Source organism: Leptonychotes weddellii, chromosome 10, assembly GCF_054177405.1.
Source record: "Leptonychotes weddellii isolate Sample4059 chromosome 10, ASM5417740v2, whole genome shotgun sequence".
NCBI classification, from domain to species: Eukaryota; Metazoa; Chordata; class Mammalia; order Carnivora; family Phocidae; genus Leptonychotes; species Leptonychotes weddellii.
This window is the reverse complement of record NC_138378.1, coordinates 76,613,257-76,628,328: the sequence shown is the minus strand read 5'-3', so window position 1 is coordinate 76,628,328 and position 15,072 is coordinate 76,613,257. Positions and strand designations below refer to the sequence as shown.

Below are 15,072 nucleotides of genomic sequence, written 5' to 3'. Positions count from 1 at the left end.
ACTGAGCTCTAGCCATAAAGAGGATGGTTCCCCTAGAGTGATTTATGAAATCACTAAACTAACTTCGAAAAACCTAAGTTAAGATCTCAGTTTTTCATTATTAACACTGCTCTGAAAACAACTGCAACTAAATATTAATACTTTACAATAAATTTTATTCCTGATTATATAAGTAACATATGCTTTTTATAGAAAATAAAAAATAGTAAATTAAATCCTTACCATTAAAACCATGATCCTAGAATAAACTAGTATTTTGATATAATTTCTTTCAGGTTTGTGTATGTGAATACACACATGGATGAGACGGGGAGGAAAATACACCAAACTTTACTGTATGAAATTAGATATATACTATTTTCAGTTAACATTTTATTTTCCTACATTTAATATTTTCCAAAACCAGGATATTTATTGGTCACGAAACATTCTGAACTCCTGAAAAAATTCTATTATTGTGACAAGTAGCAGTTAACGCTTTTCTATGCCCTTTTAAGAACTGAAACATGCTACTCTGAAACAACAATTATTCAATAAAATGTCACACATAAAAATTCTTTTAGAAACACTTAATAGGGGTGCCTGGGTGGCTCAGTTGTTAAGCGTCTGCCTTGGGCTCAGGTCATGATCTCAGGGTCCTGGGATGGAGCCCTGCATCGGACTCCCTGATCAGCGGGAAGCCTGCTTCTCCCTCTCCCACTCCCCCTCTTGTGTTCCCTCTCTCGCTGTGTCTCTCTCTGTCAAATAAATAAATAAATCTTAAAAAAAAAAAAAAAAAAAGGAGAGAAAGAGAGAAAGAAAGAAAAGAAACACTTAATAGAAACTGACCTCTTGAGGTCGGCATGCAGAAATGGCTTGATGGATTAAAAAAATATTGACACTAGATCCCATGAGGTCTTTCTGAGATGTCCACTACCATGGAATATCAAAAACTGCCTGTTATTCTAATGTAATCTTTCAGAAGAAAGGTAATCCTTTATTTTCTTTATAGATTCTGCAAAAGAAAAAGGAAATCTAAAAGCATCATCAAAAATTAGCCTGATCATAATAGCTCCATCAGATTCATAGTGAAAAAATTTATATCAAACCCCAAAGGTGAACTTTATAGTACTTCACAGTTTACAAAGCACTTTAACATTCACTATCTCATTGGAACTTCACAACAACACCGTGAGCAAGGGAATCCCAGCTCTTACAGATTAAGTGAAGCCTCAGAACTAAGTTGCAAGATCATAACTAGAACCTCTAATTCCTCTCTGTATTTTTCCATGCAATATTCTAGATATATAAAATATACATCTTATAGCTTTGCTTTTTCTCATTATAAAAAATAATAAATGTTCATTATCACCCCCCCAAATAAAGAAAAATCACCCTCATGACACACAGAAGAGTTGTTTTCTATAATCTTAACATAAAAGGAAAACAACCATTGATTTTTCTAGATATATACCCACATGCCTCATTTGGTATTATCTTGTTAGAGTGACTGACAACATATAAATACACTTTTGTACCTAAGAATACGGTATTACACTGGTCAGTGAATATAAGAGGGAGTACATATCTTTCTAGGCTTTCCTCAGTTTAAATGTCACTCAATCTGCTATTTCTTCTAGTATACCAATGGATCCACTTAGGCAACTTTTTCTACCATTAGTTGTGTCCCTTCATGTCTCACGAAAGATAAGTCATAACTCTGAAGGTGCCACAAGTGTGGCTGGACAGTATCACTAGAAGTTAAAATGCCAAAATGTGGTACACCTCAAGGAAATTGTCAAAAAAACAGAAAGAAAAAAGCAGACAATTAGAAACATTATTTGGTATCATGGAGGGCATCACAAACTTCACTGTCACTTGAGATTGATAAACATCATGATGCCATATATGAAAAAAAAATGGAAGCTCAACTTGCTAATGCACAACACCAGGAACAGAGCACCATGAGAACTATGCATTAACCATCTCATATAGCAATGATTTAATAGTTAACCCAGGAAAACAACTTTTTGATAAACAGGATGAATATAATTATATGTACTTTTTTTAAAAGCAGTGCATACATAAATCGGTCTTAAGAGACCACACTGTATTCATAGTAAATGATGCCTCCCTGAGAAGTGCTTTGGTGGGCATGCTTACCTCGCCTACCCTCAATAAATGTAATGCATTAATCAAAGAGAAAACACCTGACCCAAGCTGGAATAAAGAAATCTTTCCTGGGATTTTAAAACTAGAAATGAGAAAAGCAGAAGATGCTGATAAAACTCAAATACTTACTGATAGCATATTTACTGCCTTAGTGAGAAAGCACAAGCACGGAAATAAAATAAAGCCAATGTAAAAGAGGTCAGCAGGACCAAGAAGTAAATACAGTACTGAAGACATTCACTACCCAGATGAAACTGTTCTGAGGCATAACTGTATTCTTGCCTTCCCTGCCATTAGGTTGTTCACCTTCATGAAGCATACAGGCCAAAACGTCTGTCTCTGCCTAAAATGAGTTTCCAAAATCTTTGATTAAGCATATCTGAACTATCTGGTCAAATGCCTTAAAAATGCCAAATTCCTTAAAGTCTTCACAAAGCATAAAAAAGAATATATAGCATGTTACTTTTTTTTTTTTTTTGAAGCTTCTATTTTTTTATTTGACAGAGAGAGAGCATAAGCAGGGCCAACAGCAGAGGGAGAGGGAGAGGCAGGCTCCCCGCTGAGCAGGGAACCTGACTTGGGGCTCAACCCCAGGACCTGAGGGGATCATGACCTGAGCCAAAGACAGATGCTTAATGGACTGAGCCACCCATGCGCCCCTAGCATGTTACATTTTGTATAAAAAAATGAAAATAAGAAAACACATATGTGCTTACCATTACAAAAAGAAACACAGGTAGGATAACATACAAAACAAGTTGATTACGTGTATGGGATACTGGATAGAAAGGACGTAAAGAAAATGGGAATGATATTTCATGGATTACATATTATACAGTTTTGAAGCATGTTAACAAGCAATACTTTAAAACAAGGATGGAAGAAGGTAAAAAATCTAAAACTGAAAGCAAATTAATTCAATCATTTTTCAAATGCATACTATAACCCACTTAAAAAAATTAATGCAAATAATTTAAGAACCCACTATTTGATTTATACATCCTCAGTTTTAGAGGAGCCAGGAAAAAGGGGAGAACTACACATAAATTCTTACTCTTTTTAGTAGTTTGTTTTGGGGAGTTTTTTTTCTAATAATATGGGTGAAGCAATTCTTTTTTTTTTTAAGATTTTATTTATTCACTTGAGAGCAAGAATGAGAGAGAAAGAGAGAGAGAGAGCACATGAGAGGAGGGAGGGTCAGAGGGAGAAGCAGATTCCCCGCCGAGCAGGGAGCCCGATGCGGACTCGATCCCGGGACTCCAGGATCATGACCTGAGCCGAAGGCAGTCGCCCAACCAACTGAGCCACCCAGGTGCCCCATGGGTGAAGCCATTCTTAAATTACTTTAGATACGTTACAGGATTAAGCAAGTAAGTACATGTTTTGATAGTGTTGGGAACCAGGGCTTTCACTGTGCAAGACAAGATATATAAATATGAAATGAGAAAAAGAAAAAACTGGACAATAAATTATAAACCACTGAAAAACCAAGAGTCTGTAATTGCACAGCAATCAATCACTGCAAATGTAGAGGGACTCCTGACTTGAAAAATCATCATTTTGTAACCATAATAGTAAAGATTGGTTCAGACAAAAAATCATCTGTGCATGTTAAATCTAGAGGGAAATTTTATTAAGTAGGACATTTGCATAGTCTTAAAATGTCTCTTCACAAATCAGTTAGTTCTAGGGGCGGTGGGGGGGAATCAAACATTTTGACCAAATATGTTATCACACATAGTATTTATGGCAGACAGATGGACATCATGCACCTCCAAATTTGATACCATGGGGACCCAGCATCACTTATGTGATTTTTCTGGCCAGGGATACATAATCTGAATCTAATGAAGAGGAAACATCAGACAAATCCAAAATGAGAAATGTTCTATTACCAAAAAAAAGAAAGTAAAAAGAAGAAAGAAAGCAGACTGTATTTTTCAGAAATGTCAACTTCACGTAAGATAAAAGAAAGGCTATAGGAAATGTTCCAGAATAAAAAAGACTAGAGGACATAACAATTAAAAATACAATTATCTGACCCTAGACTGATCCTGTACTGGAAAAAAGAAAAACCACCAAAAACCATAAAATGCTATAAAGAACACTACTGGGTCAATTGAAAATGGTAGATTAAAGAAGTCTGTCAATGTTAAATTTATTGAGGTTGTTTACTATGACTACAAGAGAAAATACCCTGTTCTGGGGGCCTGGGTGGCTCAGGTCATGATGTCCTGGGATCGAGCCCCGCATCGGGCTCCCTGATCGGCGGGAAGCCTGCTTCTCCCTCTCCCACTCCCCCTGCTTGTGTTCCCTCTCTCGCTGTGTCTCTGTCAAATAAATAAATAAAATCTTAAAAAAAAAAATACCCTGTTCTTAGGAAATAGTAAACTAGGATTAAGCAGTATAAATATATGCAATTTACTGTCAAACAGCTCAGAAAAAAATCATGTGTGTATGCATACAAGAACAGAAGAGGGGAGGCAGGGAGAGACAGGATATTCCTGTCAGAAATTTAATTCATTCAAAAGTTAAATGACCCAACCTTTTCAGTCCAACACAAGACTAACTCCTTAATTATATACTAAGTCAAAAAAAAAAAAAGACTAGAAGTATGGCAACAGGCAGAAAACATGCAACACGATAAAAGAGCATCAGCCCTAAACACATTTTTGTTTTTCTTTTTCCGCATCCTGTTCACTCCCTATTGACTATTAGTCAGCCCATTATGCAATTCATAATAATCTCATCTTTGGGGACATTTCAACTAATCTGATGATATCCACCCTGCTAGGAGGGGTGCCAGTGAATTACTTCACGCAAAATTGGTTAACTCTCGTAAATAAAATTTAACACTAATGTAGCATAGTGGTTTTTTTTTTTAAGAACTTAGACCTTAGATTCAGTGTATTAATTCTGGTCTTGCTGAATGCTAAGAATGTGACCCTCAGCAAGCTGGTTAACTCAAGCCTCAGCATCATCATGTGAAAAATGGGAATAAAAACAACACCCACTTCAGAATGTTGATGTGACAATTAAAATTATACCTCCCGGGGCACCTGGGTGGCTCAGTCGGTTAAGCGGCTGGTTCTTGGCTGGCTCTTGATTTCGGCTCAGGTCAGCGTGGAGTCTGCCTGAGATTCTCTCCCTCCCCCTCTGCCCCCCCTAAAATAAATAAATCTTTTTTTTTTTTAAAGATTTTTATTTATTTATTTGACAGAGACACAGCGAGACAGGGAACACAAGCAGGGGGAGTGGGAGAGGGAGAAGCAGGCTCTCCGTGGAGCAGTGAGCCCAATGTGGGGCTCGACCCCAGGACCCTGGGATCATGACCTGAGCCAAAGGCAGACGCTTAACGACTGAGCCACCCAGGCACCCCAATAAATAAATCTTTTTAAAAAATCACACCTCCTGACTCACAGTAGGTGCTCAGAAAGTGTTAAGATAGTAAACAAAATGCTTTAGTTAAGAAGTAGGTAGATACTTGCTTCTTTTATTAAGACTTGGGTAATTTCTGAAAATTTCAATATAGTAGTTGAGATAGAAATTAATACATGTATATACACACTTTGTGGTATATGAGGCACAATTGGAGAAATTGGAACACTAGCGTTGAGGAATTATTATTTTAGGAGTGATAAGCATGTTTTTCTCTATTGTAGAGAAAAATTCTGAACTATAAATTGAATGATATGGGATTTGCTTAAAAATAATAGGGTGGAAGGTAGAGATCTGACTGACCATTAGCTTGCAATTACTGAAGTTGGGTGATAGGTACACAGGGGAATCATTACATAACGCCCTCTACTTTTATGTTTAAATTTTTCCATAATAAAAAGTTTTCTAAAGAAATGAAGACATTCAAAAGAAAATAAGGTTGGCAACATTCGCTCAACAGGGCAACAGGGAGATTAGTTGAAAGTTTAATGAAGACTGTAGAAATAAGGTAGGGAAAAAAGTGTAAAACCTTAAAAGACTGAACAATAATTATTTTGGTATTTAAGAGACTCAGGAGTTGAAAATAATCCAAAATATATATGTGCCCAAAGTAACCATGAAGAAAATAACGAAATATGTGTACCTTAAAACTCTCCTGTACTCCCTGAACTCTTCTCTCAGGACAAAACCCTTGCTCTTGACCCTCACTGACCATTATTACAGCTGTTTTATTTCTACACCTCACCTTCTTCCTTTCCATTATTCTTTTATCTTCCAAATAGCTATTTTCATTCTCAGCCACAAATTTCAGACTACTATTACTATATAAAGTTGAAGTAATAAAAGAGTAAGTAATGCTGAATACAAACAGAGGCTTATTGGCTTTAGCCACAAATACAATTACTTTCAAAATCTGGAGGAGGTCTAAACCACTACATGCCAACATTCAGTAGCTCCTCCTTCCTTGTAAAACAGCCCAAACAATGTTACTGGGTACCCATACTGGAAACACTGATTTTTAGTATATAAAGCATTTTATGAAGAATTTGGACAGATTTATTCAAACTTTGACCAGTACACATTAAGTCATGGTAGAAAGAGCACAATTTGGACTCCAAGGGCTAGGTTATTACCCAGGCTCTGGCAACTACCAGCTGAGTTCATTCACTCAACACAGGAGCATGGAATATATACCAGGCACTGGGACAGATACAAAGATGAACACAACAATCATATAAATAAATGGTTACAATATATTTTGGTAAGTGCTACAAGAGAGGCACATATAAAATTTATAGATACACCAAACATTTTAATGAAATATTAGATGATTTTTCAGCTCCAAAATTCTATCAATTTAATCTGAATTCCTTTAAGCTTTTTAACTAAAAGGGAATATCCACAAGAGATAATCTTCTATCAAAAGATGCTGCCTGAAACTTAAGCATTTGTAATAAAAGTATCAGCTAATATTTATTAAGCACCTAGTATGTGCCAAAGGATAGGGGCTTTCCATTCATTGTCTTCTCAATTCTCACAATCCCAAGCAGGAAGTAGTAGTATCACCATTTTACAGATAAGGAAACAAAAGTTCAGAAAGACTAAAATAACTTACCCAAAATCTTAGACACACGGTAAGAAAAAAAACAGATATTTGAATCCAGATCTTTTGATTCCAAAACCTATTATTCTCTTTTCACTATTTGTCTTGCATTTTCTTTCACTACATAAAAATTTCCAGAGATCACCTTAAGAGCACCCAAGAGAAAATCTTTATGACAGCCATGAAGTACAAAGTGATCTGATTGTAATAAGCGTTTTTTAAACAAGAGTATCTGCTATATACACCCTCTAAGACAAAAAAAGATTACAACACTAAAATATAACCAATATTCAGGGTAATTAATATGTGACATGAATAAATACATTCTGAAAACTGGTTAATAGAAACCAATGAGATTTTGTGACTTCTGTTTTATCTTTCCCCTTACCAGATAGCAACAAGGAAGCAGGGACTGGCCCAGCATATTTTACTGTATCAACATGTTGGATTCCACATAACTATTTAAAAGTGCGTATTACAGAGTATGCGGATACAAAATAAAGTATATGAATGTTGTCAAATAAAAAATGCAATATAAGCTAAGTCTAGAATGCCTAATAAAGCTATGTTGAAATAATAAAATTATGCATTTATTTTTCTGTATAAACCTCAATCATTTTTTGAAAATTAATTTTTCCAATTTATCAATACTAGCTGCAAATCTGAATCAGCAAACACCCCCAATAAATAAGTCAACCCTTTACAACAAATGAGGGGGAAAAAAGAAAAATTTTTTTGTGCACAATTCCAAAGCCGGTTAGAAAAAGAATTTGAATCAACATCAGTTGCCGGATCCTGGTAACAAGTTTTTCTTCAAAAAGCCTTCATATTAAAATAGGGGTTTTGGGGGGCGCCTGGGTGGTTCAGTCCTTAAGTGTCTGCCTTCCGCTCAGGTCACGATCCCAGAGTCCTGGGATAGAGCCCTACATCGGGCTCCCGGCTCCGCGGGGAGCCTACTTCTCCCTCTCCCACTCCCCCTGCTTGTATTCCCTCTCTCGCTGTCTCTCTCTGTGTCAAATAAATAAATAAAATCTTAAAAAATAAATAAAGATAAAGGGGTTTCCCCCCCAAATTTGTCCTTAGAGTAAATCTTAAGAAAAATCAGCTAGAGGCAGCCGTCACTGTCTAGTTCAATTAAACATTTTGTACTAACAGAAGTCTCCCTCATTCGCAATTATCTCGAATAACAAAAGATCTGTTTCAAACGTCCTCAAGGATTGAGCTGTGCGGTATACATTGTCCCCCCCCACCACCACCACCACCACACACACACCTTTAACAGAACGGGGGTCAGCCTAGGAATCACACACAAACCACTAACGATCCGTATTCGCGATTCCTCCGAGAAATTTGTAAATAAATTATCAGTACCGTTTAGGAGCCCTCCGTATCCTGCACAGAGGTGACATTTTCTTTGCTTTAAGGCTGCAAAAGGCAGGCACAGAGACAGCGACCAGCAAAAGCCGCTGGATCTAACATCCCCCCTTCACCCCAACTCCCCCTTCCCCAGCCCCAAACACAAACATGCTCTTCTCTCCACGCTTCTTGCACAACGTCGCTCGCCGCAGGACTCGGCTCAAGCTCCACCGCCTCGCTTCAAGGCCAGACGGGAATGGTTACTCCCTCCTCGGTGCTCCCGCACCACCGCTTCCTCTGGCTGTCAGGCCTGGCGCGGCCTCAGCAGGCCCTGCGCCGATGGGGAAGGGGCCGCCACGGCGTTGCCCAAGGGCTGTTCTCATTCCTCCGCCCAATGCAACGGCGTCGGGCAGCTCTTCCTGAAGCAAGGTCCCAGCGCGGTTGCCCGACCCGGCCCTCCAGGGCAGCAAAGTGAACGGACGCGGTAGCGGGGCAGGCAAGCTTCCCTTCCCATCCGGGGGGTCCCCCAACCTCCTCCCGCCCCCGCCGCCTGCCCGCCGCCATTTTGTGCGCAGCCGCTGCGACACAGATACAATAGTCGGCCCGGACCGCACAGGAAAGGCTCAGGACCCCCACACTACGGGCTCCCGCCTTCCAGCCCCCTACTCCCCACAAGGCAGCGATCCTACCTATGCCTACGCGACTAACAGCCGGATCCCATTTGCGCCCCACACAGTTTAGCACTCAGCCTCCAGTCTCGACGCCGAAGAAGCTACCGCCTCCAGAGGGCTGCACGCATGCGCACCTATCGAGCCCTAGCGAGCCCTCATCTGCTCCCGGCGCCTGCGTACCGCCGGCACCGCGCTCGCCGGGAGGCACGAGAAAGAAGCCAGAGGAGCTTGGTTCCGAAAGGGGGCGCTCTTGCGCGTAGCGTTCTCGGAGCCCACTGTGTCCTCAGGCACCGTTGTCAATGCCTCTGCCTGCTCTGTACCTGTCCCATCCAAATCACGCGCAACCTTTAAGACCTGTGTTGTCTCGCCTCCGTGAAGGCTTCCCTGACCATTTTTGCCTTCGGTAATATCTCGCACTGTATAGCATAAGTCTTCATATGGTTAAGATTTTGCCTGCCTTTAAGCTCTCGCCTTATATCTATTTTTGCATCCCTATAGCAATGATACGATGCATATCACAGCCACTGAAAATGTCAGGAAATTAGAAGTCAGTTGAAGCTTATTAAGCTAAAAGCTTAACACTCTAAAAATCTTTTCATGTGTCATTTCACAATCAAAATACCTATGTGGTAGATATTCATAACCTTCATTTTACTGATGAAAAACTTTGGGTTGAGAGAACTCGAGTAACTTAAGGTTATTCTACTATACCAACATAAAAGCTCAATCATTGGGCAAAATCTGATAAAACTCCCAAGTCTCGCCTATGGATACCACACAAATCACACCACCTACCCTAAGTCTCATGCATCGGTTTTACCTAGCATCCAAGCAGATGTATATCTATCTATCTATCTTTCTTTCTTTCTCTTTCTTTCTTTCTTTCTCGCAGAAATGTATTTCTTTTATTCACATTAAAATAAACATAGAAAAAGAAAAGTCTTTTTATAAAATATATCTTACCAGATTTTCATTTCAAACTAAAAATCCTGCAGAGGCAACAAACCAAAAACAACAAAGAAAAGGCCAACAAGCCAACTCCACATAACCAATGTTAAAGCTTGAAGTGTTTCCTTCCATACATTTCTATATATTCATACTAACGTACACAAATATGTTATTTGCATGCAACGGGAAAGGCTCTTTTTCTTTTTTGCCAAAAACTTGGACATTAGCCTGCTGGTTCCTTTTCTGACTACTGACATTTCTCCAAGTAAAGTAAACCATATCGATCCCCTTTCTTAAATAGTTGTGCAATATTCATAGGATGGCTCCATCATCAATTATTCAACCTGTTGACACTAAAGTTCTTTTTAGTCTTTTTGATACCACAAACATTGCTCATATATAAACAGCCTTACCAACTGATATTTTTATTTCTAAAGGCTAGAATTCCAAGAATTAGACTTCTACATTAAAGATATATATATGTATATATGTATATGTAGATAGATTTAATTCTACTAGATATTGTCAGAATCCTTTTCAAAAACTTAATCCAAATTCCCACTTCCACTCAATGCATAGGAGAATGATCATTTCTCCACAACCTCACTTCTTTCTCTAAACTCTAAAATGACTTAAATATCACTGGACATGTCTGTTCCTTAAAAGTTGGTATAATTACGGGCACCTGGCTGGCTCAGTCAGTAGAGCATGTGACTCTTGATCTCAAGGTCATGAGTTTGAGCCCCACATTGAGGGCAGAGTTTACTTAATTAAAAAAAACAAAAAACTGGGTGCCTGGGTGACTCAGTCGGTTAAGTGTCTGCCTTCAGCTCAGATCATGGTCCCAGGGTCCTGGGATCGAGTCCCACATTGGGCTCCCTGCTCCTTGGGAGTCTGCTTCTCCTTCTACCCCTCCCCCCTTGCTTGTGCTCTCTCACTTTCTCTCACTCTCTTTCACATAAATAAATAGAATCTTTTTTAAATTAAAAAAAATAATAAAAATAAAAAATAATTTAAGTTGGTATAATTAACCTTTGAAATATCTTACCTGTGCTTTTTCTTTCTTTTTTTTTTAAAGATTTTATTTATTTATTTGACAGAGAGAGATAGCTGAGAGCAGGAACACAAGCAGGGGCTGGGGCGGGGAGAGGGAGAAGCAGGCTCCCCGCTGAGCAGGGAGCCCGATGCGGGCCTCGATCCCAGGACCCTGGGATCATGAACTGAGCCGAAGGCAGACGCTTAACAACTGAGCCACCCAGGAGCCACTCACCTGTGCTTTTTCTAGGTGTGGCTCTTGAACAACTTTCTCTAGATGTTTTTATAATATATAATTTGTTAGAATTTCTCTCTCTTCCATGCAATCATATTTGCAATTTAATTCTCCTCAAAAAACATCCATTTCTAGAGGGGAGGGGGGTGGGGGGATGGGTTAGCCTGGTGATGGGTATTAAAGAGGGCACTTACTGCATGGAGCACTGGGTGTTATACGCAAACAACGAATCATGGAACAGTACATCAAAAACTAATGATGTAATGTATGGTGATTAACATAACATAATAAAAAAAATCCATTTCATCTGGGTTTATTTATTTATTTGAGAGAGAGAGAAATAGCATGGGGAGAAGGAGCAGCAGGAGAGAGAGAGTCCCAAGCCGACTCCGCACTGAGCACAGAGCCCCATGTGGGGCTCAATCCATGATCACAACCTGAGTTGAAACCAAGAGTCAGATGCTCAACTGACTGTGCCTCCCAAGCACCACTCATCTGGGTTTTCAAATTCATTTCCCTAGAGCTGGGCAAACTAACCTCATAAATTCGTTTTTCTTTTATGTTGTCCCCTTACATAGTTTTATTTATTTCTGCAGCACTTATCACCTTCTAACATACCATATAATTTATTTCTTATTGTTTCTTATCTACCTCTCCCTCCACTAGGACATAAGCTCCATGATGTTAGGGATTTTGCCTCTTCTCTTCACTGCTTTATCTCCAATACCTAGAATGATACTTGGCACACAGTAGGAAAATTAGTGTATATTTTATAAAAAAATAAATAAATGACCCTGATAGGTAAAAAAATGTGTGTGCATGTGTGTATGAAATTGCTGAGCCTCCTTTCATATCTACTGGCCATGGGCATTTCCTCCTTCAAAAAATCTTTTTAATCTTTTGCTTGTATTTCTAATAAGCAGATTCTTTTTCTTTTTTTATTTATTTATTTTTTTTTAAGATTTTATTTATTTATTTGACAGAGAGAGACATAGTGAGAGCAGGAACAAGCAGGGGGAGTGGGAGAGGGAGAAGCAGGCTTCCCGCGGAGCAGGGAGCCCGATGTGGGGCTCGATCCCAGGACCCTGGGATCATGACCTGAGCCAAAGGCAGACGCTTAATGACTGAGCCACCCAGGCGCCCACAGATTGTCTTTTTCTTATTAGGAGATAATTCTTAGTATAAAAGGAATATTAATCCTTTGTCAAATATGTTGCAATTGGTTTCTCCCCATTCATATTTTCTTTCTGAGGGTCTTTTGCCATTATAAATTTTAAATGTAATCAAATTTGTCAGTCTTTTCCCTTATGACTTCTGAGTGTTCTTTTTGTCTATGAAGTCTCACACCACCCCCAAGAAGCATACACGCCTAGGAATTATATAAAAATTCTCCTAAACTTGCTAAATTTTTGTTTATAATTTCATAATTTTATTTTTTACAGTTAGACATATTTAATCTAAAATTTATTCTTGGGGTGCCTGGCTGGCTCAGTTGGAAGAGCGTGGGACTCTTGATCTTGGGGTCATGAGTTCAAGACCCACACTGGGTGTAGAGATTACTTAAATGAGTAAGTAAATAAGCTTAAATAAAATGAAATTTATTCTCTTTGTGATATTAAATAAAGATCTAACTTTGGGGCGCCTGGGTGACTCAGTTGGTTAAGCGACTGCCTTCGGCTCAGGTCATGATCCTGGAGTCCCTGGATCGAGTCCCACATCGGGCTCCCTGCTCGGCAGGGAGTCTGCTTCTCCCTCTGACCCTCCCCCCTCTCATGTGCTCTCTCTCAAATAAATAAATAAAATCTTTAAAAAAAAAAAGATCTAACTTTGTTTTCTTCCAAATATATTAAATCAATCATGAAGTTTCCATGTACTATAAAAACCATGCTTTCCCCCCCCGCCCCCGCTTCATTGAAAAGGCCCTTCCCTTTAAAAAACAAACAACAAAGAAATAAGTTCCCATACATAAAATGGATTTATGGACCTTCTAGTCTGTCTTACTAATCTATTTGTCTACCTATGGGCCAGTACCATTTGTTCATTCATTAACGGACCCACTAAATATTACCTGAGGGCCTAGTTTGTTCCAGGAACTCCTCTGGCATGGAAGAGTCAGTGGCAAATCAGACGGCAACACTGAGTTGTGCCCTCCCGGCACATACAGCCTTGATGGGGGGAGACAGACAATAAACAAGGCAATATATAGTATGTCGGATGGTAAGTGCTATGGAAAACAACCAAGCAAGATCAAGACATAGGGAATAAGGAGGTAACAGAGGTTGCTATTTAAACAGGATGGTGGTCAAGAAAGGCATGACTAAGGGGTGTCTGACTGGCTCAGTCGGTAGAACATCTAACTCTTGATCTCAGGGTCGTGAGTTCGAGCCCCATGTTGGGTGCAGAGATTACTTTAAAAATATATAGATAAACCTCTTTAAAAAAAGAGAGGCATGACTAAGAAGGCAGCATGTGAGCAGAAACCTGACTGAAATATATGAATAAACTAGAGAAATCTGGGAGGAAGAATATTGCCGGAGGAGTGAACATAAAATACAAAAACTCTGAGAAGAAAGCCAGCTTGTCATACTTGAGAAACTGCAAGGCCAAAGAAGCTGCAACAGCATGAGTAAGAGGGGACACAGCAGATGAGGTGGAGGAGAAGCAGGCTATGGTTGCCATTAGCAAAATATCACTGGCTGGGTGGCTTAACCAACAGGGATTTATTTTCTCACAGTTTTGAAGGCTAGAAGTCTAGATCAGGGTATAGTCACGTTTGGTTTCTCCTCAGGCTTCTCTCCTTGGCTTGTAGTTGGCCACCTTCTTTCTGTGTCCTCACGTGGGCTTTTCTCTATGCTCACACACCCCTATTGTCTCTAACCTCTTCTTATAAGGACACTAGTCATATTGGATTAGGGCCCACTCACCTGACTCCACTTAACTGTAATCACCCTTTAAGGCCCTACCTCCAAATACAGTCCTATTCTGAGGTATACTGGCGGTGAAGACTTTAACATAGGAATTTGGGAGGAACAATTTAGTCCATAACAAAGGCCATTTTAAGGCCTTTTGGTTTTTCCTGTGAATGAGACGGGAAGGTTTTGAACAAAGGAGTGACATAAATGGACTTTCATTACATTGAATACTTACTCTGTGCCATTATTCTAAATACTAGAAGATACAGTGGTCGACAAAAATCAAGAATCTGCTTTCATAGAATTTACATTTTAGTGGAAAGAAACAATCAACAATTGGGGCGGGGCGTCTGAGTGGCTCAGTCGTTAAGCGTCTGCCTTCGGCTCAGGTCATGATCCCAGGGTCCTGGGATAGAGCCCCACATCAGGCTCCCCACTCTGCAGGAAGCCTGCTTCTCCCTCTCCTACTCCCCCTGCTTGTGTTCCCTCTCTCGCTGTGTCTCTCTCTGTCAAATAAATAAATGAAATCTTAAAAAAAAAAAGGAAAGAAAATTATCCTTACTCTGCAAAAGAAATAAATTATTCACTTTAAATAAATAACAAATTATGCATAAGGAAGTCTCTGAATCATCAATTACAAATCAGAAAAGGAAATAGGCAATAGGTGAAGATATCAGGTAGATGAGATAGTCCATAAGAAAGGTAACTGAAAGGGGCGCCTGG

General features: G+C 39.4%; 1 protein-coding gene across 11 annotated transcripts in view; it reads right to left on the bottom strand.

The window, feature by feature from the left end:
* The window catches only part of ZNF638 (zinc finger protein 638), a 96,345-nt gene that overhangs the window by 67,370 nt on the left and 13,903 nt on the right, over window positions 1–15,072 (bottom strand). Inside the window, exons 1-2 of one of the 11 annotated variants that reach the window (XM_081833663.1) lie at window positions 9,238–9,353; window positions 829–994 (exon numbers count right to left, since the gene is read on the bottom strand). The exons of 8 other annotated variants lie outside the window; for them this stretch is intronic. The gene's annotated coding sequence lies outside the window, so the exon portion shown is untranslated. Of the gene's footprint in view, window positions 1–828; window positions 995–9,237; window positions 9,389–15,072 lie in introns of those variants that run through there. 2 more of the 11 variants (XM_081833661.1, XM_081833662.1) reach the window with 2 other exon arrangements.